This window comes from Dermacentor albipictus, chromosome 5, assembly GCF_038994185.2.
Source record: "Dermacentor albipictus isolate Rhodes 1998 colony chromosome 5, USDA_Dalb.pri_finalv2, whole genome shotgun sequence".
In the NCBI taxonomy this organism is placed as follows: domain Eukaryota; kingdom Metazoa; phylum Arthropoda; class Arachnida; order Ixodida; family Ixodidae; genus Dermacentor; species Dermacentor albipictus.
Window position 1 is genome coordinate 149,846,148 of NC_091825.1, and position 21,248 is coordinate 149,867,395.

The following is a 21,248-nucleotide window of genomic DNA, read 5'->3' on the forward strand; positions in this document are numbered from 1 at the left end:
TTATGGCTGCATTTCTCTTCCCCTTGACTGTTATGGTTTTTTCCTGTGTTTGCATATATCCGTTGCCTTCGTTTATCCATATACCAAGGTATTTATATTCTGTTACCCGAGGTATTTCTTGGGCCTGTATCTCCACTGTCTGTTCACTGTTTTCATTGAATACCATAACACCTGATTTTCTAACACTAAATTTCAAACCTAAATTGTTGCCTTCCTGTCCACAGATATTCGCCGGACGATGCAAATCACTTTGCTTGTTAGCTAGCAACACAATGTCGTCCACATAAAATAAACCTGGGAGTTGCTGCTCTACTACTGTACCCGCTTGTTTGTATGAGAGATTAAACCCGATATTACTTCCTTCTAGCGCCCTCTCCATCCTCACCATGTACATCATAAACAGCAGCGGGGGTAAAGGGCACCCCTGCCTCAGTCCCTTGTTGATTTGAACTTTCTCCTCGCTCCTTCCTATTCAACACAAGCGGTATTTTCTAGGTAAATCTCTCTCAAAAGCTGTAGAAAATCGTTACCTAAGCCTTCCCCTTCCAGAATATCCCACAAAATGTTGCGGTCTACGTTGTCGTATGCTCCTGTAATGTCTTAAAAGGCAACATACAATGGTCTGCTTTCTGCTTTTGATATTTCAATACACTGAGTAAGAACAAACAAGTCATCATTCAAGCGCCTACCTATTCTGAAGCCATTCTGAAGCTCTCCCAAAATGCCATTATTCTCTGCCCATGCTTGAAGCTTTCATTTGATTGCCTCCATTGCTAGCCTGTAGATTACCGATGTAATGGTCAACGGTCTATACGAGTGAATTCTATCTTTCTCCCCCCTACCTATATAAATTAAATTCATTCTAGTTTGTCGCCAGCTGTCTGGTATTCCTCTATGTTTTTAAAAAAAATTCCTCTGTTTTCACCAGAGCTTCCTTACTTTTTGGTCCTAGTTCATTCTTCAGCCTAACGGGAACCTCGTCTAGCCCTGTGGCTGTGCGCTTAGAAATTCTCTCTTCGGCTTTCTTCCAGTTGAAATTTGCCAGCACCAGCTCCTTTTCCATTTGGTTCTCTTTCATGCTCTTTTTTGCTTCGAATACAACCTCGTCATTGCCTTGGAAAGATTCGGCTGTTATTTTTTAAAGCCGATTCTCCTTCCAGTTTGTTTCCATCTTCGTCTAGGATATGTTGCTGTATTGTTGTTGACTTTCTGCCTAATAATTTTGTGTGGTTCCAAAATATTCTAGGTGTGACCTTCTTTTTCTCACGTATTTCTGACAACGAACGTTCACTTTCACTTTTTAATTTTGCTTGCACCAGTATTTGAACCATAGGCCTTTTCTCCCGGTATATTTCCCATTTACTGCTTACTTCATCCTGCGGCAACTGCGCCTTCTTTGCCTGCCTGTGCGCTCGAGATGCTTTCTGTCGTTTGGCGATCGCTTCTCGTATCTCCTTGTTCCACCAGCTTTTCGGTTTGTTTTTTTCCTTTCCAACGGACATGTTGTTTCTCTTTCCGTATTTTTGTCGTTATTACACTTAGAAGCTCACCATATTCCCACTCTTTACTTGGCCATTTGCCAAGTTCTTCCTCAACTCTAGTGACTATATTTGCTATTTGTTCAGCGTTCAAATTTGGATTGGCCATTTTGCATTTTATGGATGAGCAATAAATGCGAGCGCTCCCTGGCGAGCGTTTCTTCCTGTCACCGGGGCGACTTCTTGCCATGTCTTAGAACGCCCCGTTAAGAAAGAAAGAGAGAGAGAGAGAGAAAGAAGAAAGGGGTAAGGCAGGGAGGTTAACCAGGCGCGAACATCCGGCTTGCTACCATACACTGGGAAGAGAGGGGGGGGGGGATCAAGTGACAGACAGGAAAGTAGATGTAGAGAAAGAAAGGGAGCACAGACACACAATCACAGTCGGTCACTGTCACCGCATGCAGTCACCGCACAGCACAGTGGCACTTGTAGCACTGTAAAGATCAGTTCAGGCTACAGCCACTTGTCCAAGTCTGTTGTATTTAAAAACTGCCACACAGCCCTTGACGCCTTCCGCAGCGATGGCTTTAGAACGCCGGAATGCCCCGTAAGTTTGTGTTTATCGCACTGCCTTCCGTAGTAAATTCGCTGAAATGGCTGAACCTCTTAGCACTACCTTCTTGGAAAAAGGAAAAAAAAAATCACGAGCCAGTGTAAGGCAATTTGTCAAAGCGGCAGTATTATGGGCGAGGGCTTCACTTCACTTTTAGTCTGGGCTGCTCACCGGCCCCGAGAAGGAGCACGGCAAACACCACATGTGGCGAACAGCTTATAGATGAATCTGCGGTCTTTTCTCTCTACTGCGCCCTGCAGCGACATCCTAGAATAGCATTTTAACGTTCGTAATGAGAAAGTGCTCAATGCGAGTACTTCAAACAATCCTTGTGGGCACGTTCCAAGAAAAAAATATTTCACAAGCTTTTGCTATATTGAGACAATCTAAAAAAGAATAATTAGAACCTCTTCCGTACCTACAAAGTGCAAGAGACGTAACGTACAGACTACTACGGTGGGACAAAAAGAAAGAAAAGAAAGAAATTAATACCCGGCATACCCGCTCATTATTCACGACGTCGTCGTGCATGGCGCTCTGACAAATTAGCAGGTCCCCGCTGGGACTGCGCTAGTCTCGCATTCGCCGCCTCCGCTATGCTTTCGCCGCAGTGTCGCCGGGCCTTCCTTAATCACCGGGGGAGATTCATAACACGCGAGTGCGCGGAAGGTGAAAAATTAGCATCATTCCTCGTTTTGCTTTGTTGCTTTCCCCCCAGCCGGTTCTGGTTCGTGGTGAAGAAGAAAGCATATGGGCAGCCCGCTGGACATTTAGAAGGGCTGCTCCGTTTATGCATTTTGCTTGTTGGAGAAGCATGGGAGAGGCCTTTGCCCTGCAGTGGGCGCAACCAGGCTGATGATGATGATGATGATGATGATGATGATGATGATGATTTCAATCTTCTTGTTCTTTTGTTTTTGTTTTTGCTTAGCCATTCTTATTTTTGGTGAATCTGGTGTTTCGTGTCGTGCTCATTGTTCCATGTTCCACTCAACAATAAATAGGGAGGCCTTTTTGGGAGAAACGCCATGAGATTATTTAAGGGGTGAGGTGCGGATGGCTGCAAGAGCGGGTGCGATGAAACGACGAAATCGAAGTTTGCATGCATAGCTTCGTTCGTTTTTACACGTGGCCTTGTATTCATTACGTCCTTTGATTTAACTAAAATTTAATAGTATAATAAAGGGCCTTGCACTTACAAGGAATGCCAAGGGCTCAAAATTAACCTAAAGCTGTCTACTGCGGTGTTCCCCATAACTCATTGTGCTGCTGTGTACTGGATTATATTAGTATTAATAAGCTTCCTGCAAGTTGGCAGATGCTCTTTGGTTGCTTTTACTGGTTTGAGCCACTGGACAGCTGGCGCTTTCATTCAGGCATTTTTTTAAAATTAGCTTTTCTCGCAGCAGTGACATACTCAGTTAACGGCAGCAGAAGGGGAAGAAGGATTTGGGGCTAAAGGGAATTTCCCCACCTTCCTTACAGTAGTGATCTTGTTGAAGTTGAACAACTATTTCATGACAAGTTACGAGGTCTTCAAAACATTTTAGACGGTCTGGGCAGTGTGTCAACTTCTACCGCACTATTTTGCCCTCTTGTACACTTGACTTTTGACCGTCAGAAAGAGACCGGTTTCGATCAGAGAGCAAACGGGTCTAGCCAATATTCTAATTGGCATTAAAAGAAAAAAATGGAGTTGGGCAAGTCATGCAATGCGTAGGTTAGATAACCGGTGGACCATTAGAGTTACAGATATGGTGCCAAGAGAGGGAAGCGCAGTCGAGGACGGCAGAAGACTAGGTGCGGCGATGAAATTAGGAAATTCGCGGGTGCTAGTTGTAATCGGTTGGCGCAGGACAAGAGTAACTGGAGATCGCAAGGAGAAGCCTTCGTTCTGCAGTGGACATAAAAGATGATGATGATGATGATGATGATGATGATGATGAAATAACTTAAGCTCTATTAGAAAAAATTATCGGAACCTCCCCGAACGGAAATTATCCAGAATATGTGCAGCGTTATATTCCTCTTCGGTTTGCTTCTGCAGCCGTTGCGGCTCTTTTGTACACGTGTTGTGGGAGGAGTAATGTTTGCGTATGCGTATGGATATAAATACAACGTATATACACATGAACAGTCACGTATTCTTGAGTTTCACGTTCCATACACGTGCAGTATTCTCTGTCTCTCTTGTGTGCGTCTCGTACTTCGTCACGTTTCCTCTTTTACGTGTCTGGTACCAGTATATGCTGTGTACGAGTCTATCAGTGCTGAAGCATGAGACGTACTTCTGCGTTTTCCCGTTGTAGATACCCCGTACGTAAACGTGGTCAATGCATCATCCCTGTCTTGTCGCAAGCACCTAGTCGACCGTAGAAAGTGTTAGACTGACGCGTAGACTGTTTTGCAACGATGCACACTATGTTTCCACGGATGAGTCGTTATTACGCCACACCTGCGTGCCGCTGTCAAGCGCGCACACAATGAGCTGAAATTGCGCATTCTCCCCCTCTATTCGGAAAGGGTTCAATACCGGGCCCCTGTTGGGCCAGAATGAAACCCCATTTTTCGGTCACATACGGATAGACAGAATTTTCGGACCAACCTGCCCTATCATGCTACGCGTTAAAAATTGTTAGCAAGTCAAGCTTCATCGGCCTAAATTGTGGTCAATATAACCAGAAATGTGTTTTGCGTATAAGGTTCTGAGGCAACAGTTGACAAATTGTGTGAGATTATTAGCCCATGTAGGCTGTCATGGAGATTCTACATGTTTCAGAACAAAGTCGATAAATGATCTATTGAATGCGTAAATAAATTTTTTGGAGAGGCAGCGATCCTTCACTCGTCTCCGGGCGTTCTCCGCTAAGGATTGCCGGTTTTTCATTGCTTTGATCTTCTGAGAACACTGATATTCAGAATGACATCACCTATGAGTAGAGAGTGAATGACAATGTTCATTGAAAATTTGTGAACATAGCCTAGCTGCCACCTTAGCAGGCTTCTCAAGACTTTGAAGATGATTGTCTAAATACATAAAACTGAAGTACGCAAGCAACAACGTGCCTACTCAAACGAAGCGGACAGTAGGCTCTCCGGCACAGCCAATTTGCACAGAGGTGGAAACAATGGCGGCGCGTTTAATATCACAAGGCCGATTCTGACGTTATCTGTTGCCACTGAGCAGGCCCCAGTTCCTCCGTCGGTCAGTGACATGCTGCCAGAGGTCTTGAATATTTTAAGGCGCAAAATAGCAAGGTCTCACTACATCTTGAAGGCTGCATCTTCTGTGAGCCAAATAAACTGTTTCACTCACTCACTCACTCACTCACTCACTCACTCACTCACTCACTCACTCACTCACTCACTCACTCACTCACTCACTCACTCACTCACTCACTCACTCACTCACTCACTCACTCACTCACTCACTCACTCACTCACTCACTCACTCACTCACTCACTCACTCACTCACTCACTCACTCACTCACTCACTCCTAAAGCAGCCACTCTGAGCAACAGCTTGACCTGCGTCATCCTTCGCTGTTATTTGTGGTCGTGGTGGAGTCGCAACAGGCGGGATAGCCTGGCTTTTTTGGCTAGCAATTGTTTCGTTTCAGGACCTCTTACGTACCTGCCGTGGTTGCTCAGTGGCTATGGTGTTGGGCTGCTGAGCATGAGGTCGCGGGATCAAATCCCGGCCATGGCGACCGCATTTCGATGTGGGCTAAATGCGAAAACATCCGTGTACTTAGATTTAGGAGCACGTTAAAGATCCCCAGGTGGTCGAAATTTCCAGAGTACTCCACTACGACGTGCCTCATAATCAGAAAGTGGTTTTGGCACGTAAAACCCCATAATTTTTTAGGACCTCTTACGCGCTTAGCATGGATGCTTTCGGTGTTCAACTGACACGTCGATAAGCGATCTATGCACAAACACACATTGCAACCTTACAACCACGTATGTCATTTGTAAGAGGGTAATTTTGACAAGATCTATCCTCTTAACGGCTTCTTATTTTCGTAGAGTCTAACTTTCCCCCCGGTGGTCCCCAACCAGTTACCGTGTACGGTTCGCGTCATCTTCCACCTCTAGGGAACCAGTCACATCCTCGCTGCCGATATATCCCGACGTAGCGTCGCCAGGAGTGTCTGTGCGGAGGCGCTACTGTCGGCACCACCCACCGATCCCTTCGCCTCGGCGCGATGCCGGGCGCCGGTCCCGGCCACTGCTCCGACCAACCGCGTTCGGTGCTTGGAACCCAGGCGCGCTTTCAGGAAAAGCAGCAGCACATCGCTACGTTTCCCGTGACGGTTCTCGACTTCGCGGAAATCCGCGCCGATTTTAAGAGCGCTGTCTCTTATCCGGATTGTGCCGCTCGATTTTGAAAATTCGGCTGCAGTTCTCCCAGCGCTGCTTGTCGCTGCTTTTGAAGCAAGCGCGGAAGGGCAAGTGTCGCGACTGGCCCGAGCGTGAGTCGTACATTTCGTACGCAAAGCTCTCCTTTTTAATTACCGTCGTCGAGGTTTGCAGCAATATCTATGGTGCAGAAGACTGTGTTGCTCCGACATGCCTTCATTTTATTTCAGCCCAACTCTTCCGTGGCGTGTGCAGTGACACTGCGACCGACGAATTTAGGCTTCGGCAAGTCTAGCCTCGCCTTCTTTTCTTTTTTGCGCTGAGCTTTTAGTTTACGACGCTTGGCCACTGCCGCAACCCTGCTCCGAAAGATCGTGATTGGTTCATTTGCGTTATTGATGATCTGAACTAAGTAACCTAAAGACGAAGTGACGCAGAAACACTCCTGCTTTCTTACTGTGCTACTAATTCTCCTTCACATTTACGGGTTGTCGACAGGAATAGTTTTTCTTTTAGTCAGCTGAACTTCAGTGAAAATTGACAAGGGTTGACATTCACGCTTGTTGGTATAGCCCTCGTGTGGTGTCCTCCTTCCCTCATTCTTCCTTTCGGCCCTCCAAGCGCTTTCTGTTGCTATGCTTTATATCTGTTTACTGAAAATAGTTTGACTGCACTGAAGCAAATGCGTCGACTCTAAGCATGACACTTCCGTGTATAACTACAAAAACCACGTCGCTATACTCACTAATACCGCGAAATAGCTTTTTTTTTTAACCTGTAATTTCTCACGCTGTAATGAATTGGTAAGAAAAGCTTCAAATTTTACGCTTTCGCCGGGTGTGCGCCGTGATTCCATCCACCGGAATTTCATGCGGGGCTCGTGCGGCAGTCAAAAGGATTGCGTTAGGATTTGAGTTCTATGAATCCTATGCGAGAAGTTTATTCATGTAGTTCATCACAATTATTGTACTTCGTAGACTGCAAAAAAATAATAATAGCCACCTTTATTTTTGAATTTGATTTTGTAAAACTGTCATGTCACTCTATCTGTACCACACATTAAAGACGAGTGACTACACAAATGTCAGCTTTGCTGCAGGTGCCGGGTCAGCAATGGCGTGAGCAGAAGTGGGATGGTTGGAGCGTTCTGATCGGCTTCGTCATCATGGCTCTGTCCATGACCTTCGTCATCCTGGTATTACTGGTAAACGAGAAGTAATGGGGATAACCAAGGGGCCCGATTTTTGTTAGTCATATCTTAAGAAGCCAACAAAACTGAACCCAAGGACAACATAGGGGAAATTACTTGTGCCTAATAAATGAAATATAGAAACGATAAATTATTGGAAATTAAAGTGGATGAAAAAAAAAACTTGCCGCAGGTAGGAACCAAACCCACAACCTTCGCATTATTTTGCACAACCTTCGACAACCTTCGCACAACCTTCGCCAGGTGGCCGAAGACTTCCCGCTATGCGCGGTCAATTAGCCGACACTCCATGTCGGAGAGCGACTTGGACTTCGAGGTGGTCGGCGAGGCCGACGAACACAATGTCGGGGCCCTGCTCGGCGGGAACCTAATCTACCAGCGATGACCCATCGAGAAGCATGGACTTCTTTTTGTGCACTTTGTTGTGTCTCCATTTCCATTCGGGTGAATGAATAAATGTTTTTAATTCAGCATGAAATATCAAATTCTAGAGGGGCGGGGGTGCTGTTATAAATGGCTGTGACGAGAACAACGATAACGTTGACAGTGAGAAAGACGATGGAGACACCATGACAAGCACGAGGTCAGCAGGATCACATCTCGACAGCTTACACAACACGAATCTGGAAGCGAGTTATTAATGTTGGCCCTAAAGCCAACAAGAATAACCACAGTGGGTCGAAAGACTGGCCACCACAGGCGAAAACAAAAGAAAGAAAGAAATGAAAACGAGATGAATTACGAATTTCAGCGTTTTCGCATACACGTCGAAAATGCTAGAGTGAGAAAAAATAGGAATTTGAATAGCATTAACAACAGCAAGCTGCTCGCGCAGCCATAGAAGAAATAACGATAGTCGACTGGCGGCGCATTCTTGAAGTTCCCCCACTATTTCCGCAACACAGTTGGCAGCATCGGGTAGCGAACAGCTAAACATTATTTGTCAAACAAGTACCGCATTGTATTAGAAAGGAACGAAATGATCGAGCTAGTGAGCATCCATAATTATTTTATGTGTGGAAAATCGCCCAATCTCGCAAAAATACTTCAAATTCTAGATGTCACACTAACATACCGGTGCTGCTATTTGTGGGCCAAATTGACAAGACAAAAGAAAAACTTACTCTTCAATCGATGAGGTAGCAACTAAAGTTTTGTTTTGAACAAAACATAAATAAAGGCTTCATAAAATAGTTTCACGTCTTAGAGAGAGTCAGAATATGAAAAGAGCAAGGGAGGACGTTTGATCGGGAAAGAATCTGTCTGGCTATGCAGCTGAGGAAAATGAGGTAATATAATAACAAGGGGAGAAAGAAAGGTGGTTTCCGGAACGTATGCGCACTCAGGGAAACTGGCACGTAGCCAAAGGCTGATCCCACAGTAACGCTCATCTAAAACAAAATGCATCAGAACCACGATAGGATTATGAGGCACGCAGTAGTGGGGCACTCCGGATTTAATTTTGACCTTCTGAGGTTCTTTACCGCGTTCCGAAATCTGAGAATACGAGCGTTTTTGCATTGCGCCTCCAACAGAATGTGACCGCCGCTCCCGGGATGACACCAGTGACCTCGAGCTTTGCATCGCACAGCCATAGCCACTGATCAGGTTATCGCGGCGCGTGCGTTGACCTCAGCACCTTCAGAGCCTTGTGCGCCGATGAACGGTGAGGGGTGTTTTCAGTGAATATGTAAGAAGTCCTCACCCAGAACGAGCAGAAACATCTCTCATATATATATATATATATATATATATATATATATATATATATATATATATATATATATATATATATATATATAAGACGAAAAGGATTATTAATGGCCATTTTTATCGGGCAGCTACACCAAGACAAAGAACATTAGCCAAAAGGAAGCACAAACATCCACTGAATGCCAATGAGCTGCGATCCAAGACTGGTTGTTCCTGTCTGGCCAGAGACTCAGCAGCCCTTGTTTTAGAACGCCGGCTTGCGCAGGCCCGTGACATTGGCGGCGGCCCACGTGGGAGTGCCTTGCACTGAGACCGTAACTGTGCTTTCATGTATAGTGTGTCATACTATCTTGCCGTGACAGTAGGACTCTTCTATTAGTCTACATTGACTATCATTGTGTATAGCATATCACGTCTTCTTGTCGGCCGTAGGACTATAGACATAATTTAACACTCGACAGAGTATTCTTTCTTACTTTATGACAACGCCGTGATCCAGAGTCTTGTGGCATACTATTCTCTGCACGTATACATATAGCTAGTGACGCGATTTTCGCGGGAACATTTCTTACGTTCGAATCAACATACCGTCGCCCGAGAAATTACTTCAAGCAGACTTAATTATGGTTTATCGTACATTTGCAACCAAGTGAAAACAGCTATGCCTTTCTCTTTGATTTCTTCTTTCCTGCCTTGTTAGATTAATCCTTTTGTCCTTTCTTTCCTCCCTGTCTCTTATAGGTCACTCCTTTATTTCCATTATCACATTCCTTTTTACTAGTAGAGTCTTCCATTGCTCAATGAGCGGCAACGTTGGCTTCCGGCTTACAAGTTAGAGGTGCTGGTGTAGTCACCTAAGTCCAGCTCTACAAGGCTTGTCTACTGTTGTGTAGCTCTCACATCTTGCTTTAAACAAACAAGCAAGTGAATGAAAGGAAACAGTAATGCAAACAATCACTGTAGCTTCCTTCTGAGCCTTCAAAGTGATCATGCATCAAGAAAAGGAAGATACATACACTCTGGTAATTGATGCTCTACACGATCGAAGTGCAAATAGCAGAGTTCAAACAGCAGGGAGCTCTCGCTAAAGAGAAGAGACGCAACGGGCCGTCTTGCAGTACAGCGTTCACGGGGCCTGCGTAACGAACAATAAATTTCTATATACCAAGATATCGATCGATGTCATGCTTTCTATTAAGCTCCTAAGACTAGCGCCCCTCCCGTACAGAAGACGGCGTGCAATTTATATTACCTTGAAAGTGGTGTCGCTGAGAACATAAACTTGGATCGTGTTTCTTGTTCTTGTGTAATACGTATACCAGCACATATCATTATACCGGTTCATATTACGAAAAATCATTGCGTGAGCCATATTTATGTTGTCGCTAAAGATATGTATATACCACACACACACACACACACACACACATGCGCCCGCACGCTCTGCCGCCTGCAGTATGTTGAACTTGAACTCAACCACTGAAGCTCTCGTCGGTGTGACGGCCTAGGTAGAATCGGGTAACAGTTCCTCGCTGCTTATGTTGAGAAGTGAAGCCTTCAGAAAGACCTAAAAGACAATATGGCAGAACAAGTTTCGTACTTGAGAAGGAAAATAATTATGCTTTATCACCTCAGCATTGGAATAAGAATGGCCAAATTGCTTAATTAGATTTTCTCGAAGGGCTTGTTAGTATATTCTTGAACGTTCTTTGATGATAGACAACGTACAGCCTTAGTGTGCTATCCACGGGTAATGAATGTTAACTTCCGGAGCGTCCTTGTACAGATATAACCATTAAAGACACTTCATCTATATTGTGTGGCATCTGTCGAACCTGTCATCCCTGTCATGAAGGTTGCTTGGTAGAAGAAGGTCGCGGGGAAAAAGCAGCAGTTGCTTTTGTGCCACCCGTCAACGCTCATCCTATGTCGTTCTACTTCTGTGTGTTCCGTTGTTTCTGTGCTGATTAATAGTTATGCATCCTTTTTAACTCGCCCATTTTTCTACCTTACTACCTCAGTGCAATTTCGGCTTCTACAACGTGGAATTTCTACCTACAAATAGGCACTACTGAAAACATCCCTGCAATGCATAGTCAAACAGTAAATATGCACTGTAATGTAAACCTGTACGCATAATATCTGCTCATAGGTATTTCTAAGATAAGTAGACAGCGTAATGAAATGGGGCACAGTTTTCCAAGCTTCTTCGAATTGGTTTTGTTTCTTTTATTTTGTCCCGCAATGTTTGGACGCAATCCTTGGCGTGTGTCACTGGGTACGTGCTTATTCATGGCCAGTGTGTCAGATATTAAGGTGACACAAAGGGTAGATTAGCATCTAAGGGTACTTAGATATGTGCCATACTTCTCTGTGCCTGTACCTCTCCTCACCATTCTTCCAATGAATAACATAAAACATGGCATTTGCCCTTGTGGCATTGCTGCGCCGCCGTCTTGCGGTATGCATCCCCTTGGACTGCTATTCACATTTTAGCATAGCTTGCGAATGGTGTAGTGCTGCATCATATTAATGTTCTGACTCTGGAGTGCACAAAAAAAAGTCACATTGCATGACATTACATATTGAACGTCCCCATTTAGGCAAGAACTGTAAATCTCCCCGCATGCACCCGGAACCATAGTATCCGTCGTCTCACACAGGTACACTTTCCAGGAAACTCTCGCAGTTGTAACAGCAGAAAAAAAAAAACGCATATGAGAGTTCGTTTTTTTTTCTTTTTCTTTCTTTTTCTGGAACTGTTTCGCTGTTGTATGGCCTACAAACATTGCCTGATTTGCATCGTTGTTGTATGCGCTGCCTAAGGATCTTACCGAAGTATAAGAAAGGAACAAACTCTCTGGTATACATAACCTAACCCTTTCGAACCGACGAGAGCAGCGAGTCGGAGGCTCGAGACCAGCGAACACACTTTTACAGGTGGCCACTAGAGGGCGACACTTCGCTTTACGAGCCATGCCAGAAGTAGCTGTGTTAGTCCAGGTCAGTGTAATGGCCGAGCCGTAAAATGAAGCGAAGTGCCAGGACGCCTGCAATCTGCCGGCCACTGGCACACCTGACGACTGCCTATGCATCCTTTTCTTGCCTCTTGATCGCGTACCGCGCGTAGTGGCAGCAAGTGGCTAGTTCTTGCGTTGCAGCTGGGACTTGCCTCCAAAGACATTAATGGACGACACGTTTGCTTCGTTCGTAGCCCGGTGGGTGAATGCACCTGCAGTAGTCTCACGTAATTGTTCAATAGTAGCCTCTTGCATGGGTGAAGGAAGCGTTAGCCGACAGGCAAAAAAAAAAAACACATTCGCAAAAGAAAGCACGGAAAGGGAACAGTCGCGTTTGTACTGTTCTTAGTCGAAGCTCGGGGGGAGACCACGGAGTTAGAGGTAGCCCTCTTTACGACTGTCAAGAGCCGGACCTTTTTATGGGCGGACTGGACAATAAGAGGTCAACAAGTGTGCGCGTACAGTACCAACACAATACACTCTTCGCAGATGCTCGCCTGTGTTACTTAAATGCTTGCTTCTTTGTATCCCTGTTTTCTTTTAAATGGCAGGATGAAGGTGTCGACACTCTATATTTAAATGTTTTCGTGTGCTGGGCGACGAAGACTTATTGCCGTCTTTTCTCGACAACACTTTTCTAAACAAGTATTCAGAAATACCTTACTCTCTTTCTCTTTCTCAATTTCTACCGTCGGAAGGAAAGATAAAGTGCGCGCTCGGTCCTCTCATCATGCCATTACTTATTAATTAATCGACCTCGTCGAATTGCAGTAATAAAAAGACCATCTCTATTTCGTTGAATTGTATATTTAAGGACGTGCTCCATACGAACGTCATGCGAGTATATTGTTAGTGCTAAACGACGCGCATAAATATGAAACAAGGTATTACTGCTTCTCTTTTATTTTAACAGACTGTAAACATTTATGAAATTAACAACATATTATATTAAAGCGAAACAATTTTAATCGAACCGTCGCATGCTTCTCGTTCTGTTTCCCCACGGCTTTTTCATCCCGCACTGGATGGCATGCTTTTCGCTGCTTCTTAATTTCTTGTCTCGCTCTTCGCTTGTGCTTTTAAACACCGGACACTTTTTATGCTCGCACCTCCGGCGACGTCCTGCCAGACATTCTTATCGTAGCTGGACCCACGACTTTGGCGTTCCGCGGCAGGACACGATCGAGGTCGCAGATTCGGTCCCATCCGCGGCGGCCGCATTGCGATGGGGGTGGGATGCGAAAAATTCCCGTGTACCTTGCTTTGAGTTCACCCCAGATTCACTCAAAGAAGGGCAGGTGGTCAAAATTAACTCTGAGCCTCCGACGAAGGCGTACCTCATAACCAACGGGGCAGATTCCGGATGTAAAACTAACTCCACACTTAAATTCTTATGTCGGAGCTGGCATTAATACTGGCGCAACTTCGAAGCCTTCTCTGTCTTTCCAAACTCAAACAATCTCGAGGCGTCCTTACCAGGCTCGGCGAGCGCAGTTTCAGTGTTCAATGAATCTTATTCAGAAATTCATTAGCGACAGTTATTTATACAGTTCGAGTACCGCCCTTTCCTAAATTTCCTGCAAGTACTGTGTACTACGAGTGTTCCGATCACGTTGATATAGTAAGAATATATATACAGAGTGATCTAAATCACAGCACACTAGAATGCGCACGTTGGTAAAAAAAAAAGAAGAAAGAAAGCGTGCGCGCTTTATCAGTTGCGTCATTCTGAATAAAACCTGTACTCGATCCAGGGGTAGGCACTGCACGACTCAACCGTGAAATCTAAGTTGCTGCAACGATTCTGGAGAAATAATTATCTTCCGCAGGGCTCTCATCGATCGGATCAGCAGCCGCGCTTGACCAGTTTTGCCTTGCGTCCATGCATGGGTCGTGTCATACTTGAAAGGGTGAATGCAGCGCGCCGACAGAAAGTGGTTTGCTACGTCTGACTTTAACTCGAATAACAACGTACTTCTTTCAGGCTTTTAATGCGGTCGAGTGGACACGAATAGGGAGCTGGTTATGTAATACCGGTAGTACTTCTCGGGAACTCCAGGAGCGCTTCAAAAATAAAGCACAGTACTTGCTTCATAAAGCCATGTATATCTACACCAAATTGAAGCACCGTTATCGTGTTATGACCAAATCACGCAAGCAACAAAGTGAGTTACTGGGACACCACATCACACGTCGCACTGTACATTGCACGCTTATGACTAAAACATTAACACGCAGTTGTGCCTTTGCGTTTTAGCCATAATACTGTAACAACAGTCCTTACCAAGTGTCCCAACTGACGTCGTTACTTCTTGCGAATTGTAGACAGAAGTATTTCAGAGTTGAGCGCAAAACGCTCACACCGCAAGTAATATTGTGCCTACGCCGACGCATATACCTTACGGCAAGGCCCTCAAACTTGCATCAGGCCAGGAACGCACTACGTAGCTCCCGGTTGCCTGAATTGCGGCGTGTTTGTGAGTGGGAAGTCGGGCTGCCGAAGACTATGCGCAACTTCCAAAAACAAATCGGTAAATAAAGGTGGGTCTCATAAGGAATGCAGCTGATCTAGAGTTTGAGACTTTCTTTATAAGGTTCTTGTTCCTTAAACAGATATTTCAAAATATTTAACTGCACTGCGGTAAAAACAAGAGTTAATTTAATTATTGGCGTGGTCTCCAAGGGCAGCTGGCATTCATGAAAAGTTGGAATGCATAGACTGTGACGTCGTGCATGCTTCATTATCTTCACGAAAAACTAGGCCTGTGGGACATGGAAGATAAAGCAGACAAGAGTGGTGTCGTCGTTCTTATTTAAGCAACAAAAGGCCAGTGAACAAACAAGGAGTATCCAAAAGTCAGCGTGGCAACTGGGCAAGGAGAAAAACTTCCAAATATATAGTTGCCGTCTGTTTCCCCAAAGCCACCGGGCAGCTTACAGAAGCCCACGCTTCTCGGGGAACCCTTAGAGCTCCTTTCCATTCTCGGTGCTTAGCGAAAGCAGAGTAATATGAACCACAGTGGAGAATGGCTGAGGAGGTCGACATTCAGAAATGGATTCGGGGATTGGACACAGAACGGTCACCATGAAGACAAATTTGGAAAGACAGTTCGAATCCTTCGGTTTTCGATCCCGCTGTAGTACCGTTGTACACCACAGGACTTTATCGTTAAGCAGACCAAATCGTTCTGTACGGACGCTTAATCCCCAAAGTACGAGCAACAAGGGGAAACTTTTCGGTAGAGAACCTTACTCCAATTTGTGTTGACGATTTTTTCCCCGGATACAATCAGCTTTCGCACAAAGCCCACAGCGCGAGTCACATGGTGGTCTCACGTGGACACTGAGTACAGCAAAGTTGCACGCTATCGAACTGCTATAAAACAAGAAACACCGCATCGAAATGCCATGGCCTATATTGCTCTTTGATTTTCTGGTGTGAATACTGCACTATCTTTACTATCTTTCCTGACAAAAACAATCGTATTTCAAAGGATACCCTCAAAAGGAAAGACGAATATCTGTTTTTCACAATATAGACGCAACACGAAAGAAGATACATACATATGAGTCCTGTTTTCACAATGGCTAAACGTTTGTTATCGCCCATTCAGGTGAGCAGCGTTTGCTTAAAATCTCTCGCCTATTATCATACATTACAGCAGAGTCATGCGTCATACACTATGAATCAACGAAGTTCATTGCCGAAAGCGACGACGTGAGAGCTGGGTTGTTTGCTAGGACTGCAAGTCGGTGCCAGAACTTCTGGGTAACATGAGCCACGCCGAGACTCCATGTATACATACCAATTACTGTTTCAAGTGCGGAATATGTGCACAGCGCGCCATCTTGTGGACATGATGCTGTATATCAGTGGGTGCCCATCCACATTGGATTATACAGGAACGGCCGGACAGACGGAATGGTAAAACGGGCCTGAAAACGACGAAATGTGCGTTATTTCTCTCTTCAGCCATGACATAAGATGACACATCGTGAAAAAAAACTGTCCATGGAATGGTCTTTGACAAAGTGGCTCGACGATACAGCGAAAAAAAAATTCTTTGTGCAGTGAATTCTGAACCGAAATTCATATTTTTTGGGGCAACTACCGAGAGACGTAAAAACTTAGTTTTATCGACTTTGGCCAGATGCAGCCGCCACCAACCACTTCCTCAAATAGGACACACTGAATCGGCATCATGTGCTTGTAGTGACGTAAATGAGGACATAGTCGCCTGCGCTGTTAATTTGTCTGTTCCAAGGCCAGAAAAGGCGAAAGCTTATGTCAAGTTTACCACAATGGGGATTCAGGCGCTCTCTTTAAGTACTTTTCTTGGACAGTGTCATATTCCAGGCATTGCGAAAAAGTCATTATGTACCGTGCGGAATGCTTTTTTTTTTGTACAAGCTTACTTCAAAGTTTCGACAGTGTATATGCGTTAGAACGTTTTTTATCCTATTAGTTTTGACTATGAACTGAGTGTGAATGTGCTCGAACGTTGACCGTTTTTTATTTCCACGTCGCGCTTAAGTGCGACATCTCATCACGTACCATTTGATTTTTTTCCATTTTGTTATGTTATTCAGTATTTTTTTAGTAATTTTCATCACGCATACCAACTTAGCCCATACATAAGTGAAATGGACTAGCGGTAGGCACATGCTTCCAACCTCTCCAACTGACTCCCCGGTTAAATTTAGCTGAGAATCAGTACCTTTCTGATGAATTCACGAAGGTCTATCAAGAACGGCGAGAGCACGAGCTTTCATGAAAAAGAGTGCGCATCATTCCTGTGATGAGCGCGCCACGAAAGCCTACAATGAATAGGCGTAGATGAGGCACTCGGTATTCACTCGAGTACCCGCTTCACAGCCTGCAGACTAATCTAAGGAAAGTATAGGAGAAATTAACTTACTCTGCTTCCTTAATGTTTCTGCTGTAGTGGAGGGAGGGTACACTTTGAAAAGGTAGCTCATCGGCCGACGTCATGGGTACGTTGGGTGACCTCGTAGGCACGGTCTTTTCCATGAAAGCTGCACTGCCGTCGGAAGAGAACGCAAGGCCAGAGCGAGATGTACTGTGATCAATTTGTTGAGTCTTCAATGTTGATTGTTAAGCGGAGTCATGGTAGCATCCGTTATTCAAGAGAGAAAAGGAGAGAGAGGAGAGGAACAGGGAAGATAGTGAAGTTAGAAACTGCTTGGCTTTCGTATGACCGTGGCAACTGTCCTGGTGCACACGCAATAAAAAAAAAGAGCTGTACCGTTTAACTAACGGAATCAGAACTTTCTCAGTCCTGGTTAACCTCCCTGCCTTTCATTTATCATTTGCTCTCTCCAACATAAATATATTGCGCACCGTAAAGCGTGATGTTTCCCCGGAGACAACTAGTCTTATATTTATACTTTTCTGGGTAAGCACGGAACTCTTAATAGAAGCAGACATTACAAGCATGCCATACACTTGAGATTGAGAACATCAGGTATATGAGTAACGAACAGGAATCTACCGACGATCCAGTGTTCCGCAATTGATAATCTTGCGAGCACATGGCCCGCATCTATAAACGACCGGAAGCCAAAGGCAATGCATCAATGTCGAGTCTCGTCTGTTTACCGAGGATATCTTCAGGTACTCACGCCGTCGACTTCAGCTCAATATAAATATCGGCGTAAGATATTCATCGGCCTTCTCGGCACAGCGGTTCTCGTATTTCGCTACCGAAGTAAATACGAACCTGCAGAAGATAAAAAAAAGAGTGAATGACAGCCCACGATCGCTCGTTGTTTGCAGGTTTCATTCAAGGCGAGCAACGTAGCCCGGAGAAATCATTTTCTTACCTTTTTAAGAATTTATGAGATGGTTGTTAGAAATATGTATTGAAATAGAACAAATTGCGATAGCAATTATGTGGACACTCGTGATCGTGATCGTGAACCGTGATCGTTCATATATATAGTGAGGCATAGAATCACAAGTGAGTGAGTGAGTGAGTGAGTGAGTGAGTGAGTGAGTGAGTGAGTGTGTGAGTGAGTGAGTGAGTGAGTGAGTGAGTGAGTGAGTGAGTGAGTGAGTGAGTGAGTGAGTGAGTGAGTGAGTGAGTGAGTGAGTGAGTGAGTGAGTGAGTGAGTGAGTGAGTGAGTGAGTGAGTGAGTGAGTGAGTGAGTGAGTGAGTGAGTGAGTGAGTGAGTGAGTGAGTGAGTGAGTGAGTGAGTGAGTGAGTGAGTGAGTGAGTGAGTGAAGAAACTTTATTGCAGGTCCGGCGAGGACGCGAACTCGTCGCGCACCCGGCTAGTTGAGAATAGAAGCACGTTGGAAAAATAACATGACTTTAGGGACATTTCGGCCGGGGTCTGGCCTGATGAGGGCCGTACCCCGGCCGAAACATCAGTACAGTTCTAGTTTGTTTTTCCTACGTGAGTCTACTCGTTGAACTATACATATATATATATATATACAATTTCCCTCATGCAGGAGACGTTTCGTAGCTGCGAGGGCACTCTTCCTTCTACCCTGCAGCACTCGCCTTGTGCAGCGTCGCGGCAGGATAGTATGAATACATTGAAGACCTTTCGGCGAGTCGTCGTCGTTGTCGTTGCCCATCCAACTCGTGACTCATATCCATTATGGGGGATTAACCAGGAAATTGATGTACTCTTGCAATTTACGACCACAAGTAAACTTTCAATGCTGCTTAAAGTAGGCGTTGTTAAAAGGCGAAGGCACGTGTTAAAACAAAACAATAATAGTAGGAAGAACCGAAACATTACTATGGTCCGCTTTGGGTCCTCGTCTTTGTTTACGCGACTGTCCGACTGTGTAGGACTCAATCAGGAACATGTCAAACTACGGGTTTCTCTCGTGTAGCTCTTTCATGGCTGGAGCGGAAATAAAAATTGATTTATTAATTGATCAATAATTAAAAAATTACACAAAGCAGGATAAGGTACACATTTAACAGGGCAATTAGTTGGAGTTCAAAGGAAATTCGTGGACTTTGCAGCAAACATCTCTGTGGCTCCAACTCAGCCACAGGGATGAACTAAATATTTCGAGTCCAAGGTTAAACCTTGCTATCGCTGTGAGCGCTTCGTCCAAAAGTAGAATTTTCATTTGGCCAAATCAGGTCATATTGCAAGGTACTTTTTGTAGGCTCACGTCTCAGACTTCGGACGTGGTTCGCACTGGAGACACGCGCGTACGTCTGTGACTGCTTACGACTGAAGTGTCGCGTTTCTTCGAGAAATGTGCTCTATTATCATCTGGTAGAAGGAAATTGCTTTTGCTGCTCTTGAAAAACGGTCCAGGCTTTCGCCAATTGTGACAGTAAACATAGAACAAGACGACGAAGAATTTCAAAATTCAAATGCCAAGAATGGGGAATCAAAAGAAAGTGAGAGAGAGTTCCAATCTGCGGCGTAACATTTACCAGATTCCTTTGCTTTCTCTTAAATATTTAAAACTTTTTATTTCTTCTCCTTTTTGCAATGCTGAATATTGTAATACGCATTTCCTGATATAACTAATGAGTAGTTTTCGTCGTACATTTATATTTTTATTATAGTAGTTTATCACCTGATTCATGGCCTATTTTTCACAGTCGGTTCGTGGAAGCGTTGAAGAAAATCATCATCATCATCAGATTATAATATTTGCAAGGGAAGAATAAGTGAGGTCGCTCAAGACCAGTACGCTAGCCTAGGCTCAATCGTTCCTTCCGACATCGTCGTGACTACAGCACCCCATTGTCCTTACCTGTCAAAGCGCAAAGAAGCGCGGATTCTCAGGAAAAGAGAGATTAGAATACAACTCATACCTTGCCAACAGGAAAAGGCGCGTTATAATCGCATTTTATAGGCTTAGCAAAACTGGGTGTGCGAGGAGAGTTGGACTATTTTTCGATGGCGACAAGCGGCGAGCCAATAAGTTCGTTTCAGGGGATTTAGCAGACGGTGCCATTGTTTCGGTATTGCATTAAATTATTAGCTATAATAAGGCACTCTGCAGAATGCGAAGTTCCGAAGTGCGTTAGCGAAAGCTAGTGTAGGTTGGAAAGAAAGTAATCTGCTCACTGCAAAATGAATACCTGAATATGAATGAAAGGAAGAGCAATCTTAAAATTAAGAACGGTCACGAAAATGGCGTGTTGGCTTTGTTATGTAGCGACCTGCAAATGTACGAAGTTGCAAGAACGAAGACGAAGAAAACAAGCTTTTCAGTTTATCTAAACTCAAGAAATTTAAAGCGTCCGAGTTGACTAACACTTCAATAACTATGAAGATTTCCCAGCTATAATGCACCAACTCTTTTTAAGGAAACTGCGCCATTAATTATATAGTATCTCGTTAGCAGTGACATGGCGAAGCCTCAAATATATTTTTGTGTTGCTCTTAATTAATTATAGGTTACCATGAATAATTGATTGACTTCAATTATCATACTTACGGCGGGTGTGTAATCACTGTATTGAACGACACACTCGAAAACTATAATTTCAAATATTCTGCTCACGCTACCACTTGCGGGGCTCTTTTTACCTCATGTTCAAAAGAGAATCCGCGAAATAGGATAAAATAAATAATATCCTAAATTTCTGCCATATTGTCGAATTCATCATCATGTCAGTTCTGATTAGCTCGTAGGGCTGGTATACGCTCTCTATGATTGGCTCAAGACGCCGCGATTGCAGAATTTGACAATATGACGGAATTGGCCAGTGTCCACAATAAGTCCCATCCCGGCTTCCCGTTCGTACGCCGGAGCTCACTGCACACCTCATTTAGGACCCAGCGAAGGAACCTGAAACACGCAGCTTTTACGCGCCAGAATCGTACGGATAAGCCACAT

General features: G+C 44.5%; 1 protein-coding gene across 1 annotated transcript in view; it reads left to right on the forward strand.

Annotated features, from left to right (window-relative positions):
• LOC135915275 (uncharacterized) overlaps nucleotides 1–21,248 on the forward strand; it is a 182,863-nt gene that overhangs the window by 136,602 nt on the left and 25,013 nt on the right. The gene's annotated exons all lie outside the window — the stretch shown is intronic.